The sequence below is a fragment of the Schistocerca nitens genome, chromosome 4, assembly GCF_023898315.1.
Source record: "Schistocerca nitens isolate TAMUIC-IGC-003100 chromosome 4, iqSchNite1.1, whole genome shotgun sequence".
In the NCBI taxonomy this organism is placed as follows: domain Eukaryota; kingdom Metazoa; phylum Arthropoda; class Insecta; order Orthoptera; family Acrididae; genus Schistocerca; species Schistocerca nitens.
This window is the reverse complement of record NC_064617.1, coordinates 62,847,530-62,851,215: the sequence shown is the minus strand read 5'-3', so window position 1 is coordinate 62,851,215 and position 3,686 is coordinate 62,847,530.

The window sequence follows — 3,686 nt, the reverse complement described above, 5'->3', positions numbered from 1 at the left end:
GTGTTAAAGACTGCGATGGAGCTCCGTATGCCACGGCAAACTGGCTGACACTGACGGCGGCGGTGCACAAATGCTGCGCAGCTAGCGCCATTCGACGGCCAACACCGCGGTTCCTGGTGTGTCCGCTGTGCCGTGCGTGTGATCAGTGCTTGTACAGCCCTCTCGCAGTGTCCGGAGCAAGTATGGTGGGTCTGACACACCGGTGTCAATGTGTTCTTTTTTCCGTTTCCAGGAGTGTATTTCATTCTGTTCTCCGTATTCGCAATTTGCGATCCAGTCGTGACATGTGCGGACGCGAGGCCCATACCTCACGCGATATTTCGTTGCTGTGCAGATACACTTTCAGTCTGTAGTTGACGAGCAACTCTTACATTCAAGCACATTCTAGTATCGCCTTGGCTTGGACATGATCGTGTAGAGTTTGAACTGGCTCTTTCCGTTTTTGTTGTCAGCAAATCGCCAACTACCTTTTGGTTGCGACCTGACTGCCTGAGATAATTTCGCTCTGTATGTTCTGTTTAAATTGCGTGAGCTCCTCGGTCAATGCCTTATTTGGTGCAATTTCCGTCTTCCGCATTTGCGCTATCACTACTTGTTTCACGCACCTCTGCAACTTCGTTTATGCACTTCTACCAATCTTTGGCGTATTTTCTGTTTTCTCTAATGTTTCAATAGCAATCCACTTTGCACCCCTCGCTAGAAATCGTGCCTCGTTCGTGGTTCTTCTGACCTCCGCAATCTCTCGTTCCAGTTTTTTTCGGATCGTCGTGACCTAATTTCTCACTTCCCTCGTCTCACGTTTTATTCACTGAAATGCGACACTAACGTTCTGAATTCTACTTCCCATTTCAGCACTAACCTTTTGAATTCGAATTCCCATTTCTGAGCTGACCTTCTGCATTTCAGCACTAACGTTTTGAATTTTATGTCCCATTTCACTTGCCATTACTTTTACGTATGTAAATCGGTCCAACACACCTATGTTATCTAGATCTTCTCTCCTATTGTGACTTCCTCTTCCTATAATCTTAGGTGTTCTTCTCCCCTTTTCCCTTTCCATTTCTTGGTATTCAAGAAAGTCATCATCGCGCGCTCCTGATGTGCTGCCTCGTGACGATGCCACTGACGGTGATCTACCACAATTCTTAGTTGTACTGCGTTCACTTGGACTCCGCACATTATATTCCCGTGTCTTTACGATTGCCTCAGTGTGTCTCTGTTCCTCATCTTCGCTATCAGATTGCCCACTAAAGGCTTGACTGTATCTATCATCCTCACAAAATTCCCTTGGCTCTGTATTCTCCTCACCAGTGCCTTGTGCCGCTAACATAGCTAACTCTTTCTCATCCGATAGGCCTTATTGACTACCCCGTGAATCTGCCATTCCTATATATTTACAACTAGTGCTCTGTTGTCCTTCTAAGCGCGCTTTCGCCCTAGTTAACATGGACTGATTCCTGATTACAATTCTCTCTTAAAATACACCCAATTTACAATGCCCACATTTATTATGTAATGGCATGTAAGATAAATATCTACAGCAAAGGAGCTAAACTAATGGCAACGTCGTGAACGGGCAGTGCCGTTACAATACAACAAAATACACTAGCACATTACATAACATAAATCAATTAATTACAGTCAGTGGGCTGAAGCGGAACGCCACTGAAAAGAAATATATTAAAATAAACAAACATTATTTTTAATGTTATCGCAGGACTTTACCACTGCAAAGTACACATGCAAGGTGGTGATCACTATCAATAACACCTAAACATTAAACCGGAAAAAAAAATTTGAAAATTCCGAGGCTTCAGACCACTTTATGACTACTATCAGAAGACTCTAAGTCGGATCCTGGCAGGGTAAGCCTTATCCATGATGCTACTTCAGGCGTGTGTAAAATGAATGTGCGCAACGAAAAATAATAAACGCTAAATGAAGATTTGACCCTAGCTGAGTACCCCTTGAAGCAGATCTTACGATCTCTTAATTCTTCATATTAAAATCTAAACTTAAATGAATAATGAAAGCAACTAATCCTACCAATTGATAAACGTTGTTCCTGCTTATGTATTTATTGTGGATTAAATAAATTAGATTACAAAGTTTACATTTCTAAGTAAAATTATGAATGAGTTGCCCAACTCTGTCCCTTATTATGACTGCGCGGTCTAATATCAATAAAGCGAAACGACTGACATCATCTACTTTCAAAAATGATCTACGATGATATGGAAATAAACTAACATGATCACAGCTGTTTAGCCTTTATAGCCGTAATAAGCCGAAGCAGTTTGCGATATCACCGTATGTACTGTACTCGTACACGTCTGTGCCTATGGAAGAACTCCAGCCACAAATAAGCTCTTTCAAACTCTAGGACGGCAGAAGGCGGTCCTCTGACTAATATACTCTAATACTGTCTTCTCCCCTCTGTGTTCTACAGACGAGGAACGTCAACTCCTAACCACAAGGACGGAGTTCAGATAACGTCTCAACGTAAGAATAGGCATATGAAGTACTCTCAATTACTGACCACTGCGTGCTCAATGGCGACTTCGAATTTGGAGGTGATGTCCTGAATTGTATAGGTTCGCAACAGTGTAGTGCCTAACAGTTCAAACTATAAACTCTCCTGAGAACAAATACAGCAAGTCCCTCTGTACCAACAAAGCTGATATCGAGCGATTGTCACACACGGTCGCTCACAACAGAAGACCTCATCTCTCCACCGCTGGCCTCCCAGCAAGGCTCGGCTCCCCACCCTCGTAATTCCGAAAACGAATCATATTCCAGAAGCCACGGAATATTCTCCCTCTCTAAAGACTCTGCCGAACGCCAATCAACCATATTGTAGTCTTTTGTCGTCCAGCGCTGAAAGTTTGCGAAGAAAAACCTATACTCGTACAATGGTACGCTTCTGAGTAAAAGTCCTTGGAAATAGCCCATCGTGCGTTTTTTCCGAGGTGACGCTTCCTCGTTCCTGTCAGCTGTGTCCAAGATTTGCAAAGTTTGGAAGTATTACCCGGTTATCCTTCCGGCCCTACTACAATAGCGACTGGTCTCGACTCTATTGTGCCCCAGCGCTCAGGTACCCCAACATCCGTCTTGCTACTTCCTGTGTTTAAGCAGGACCAACACACCTGTGTGGGCCTTCCACCCAGGGCTTGAGTTTCGCCTTCCGTTTCATTTCCACTGGCGATCCAATCTCTGCTAGTATAGGCAATCATTCATTACACTGTTTTTACAATAAAGACAATCCGTCGCCTTTCATGCAATAAGCATTAACAATTATTTACAAGGTGTACGTGACAATGTCAGTCTCCTTTAAGTATTCATATATACAATGTGCAACCTATCAAATGATATCTAATTGTGTTTGTAGTTCACGGCAAAGTATGTGGATGAGTGCTTGTAAGGTGCGAAATTATAGCCACCTTACATATGTTCCCTTTACAAATTCACACCATGACATCTGAATTAAAAGGGAGTGAAAATAGATAATGCAGATGTAATTCTGCTGGATTTCTACATCTAAACCTACATCTACTTGGATACTCCGCAAATCACATTTAAGTGCCTTGCTTAGGTTTCGTCGAACCACCTTCACAATAATTCTCTATTATTCTACTCTCGAACAGCATGGGGAAAAAGCGAACTCCTATATCTTCCCGAGTGAGCTC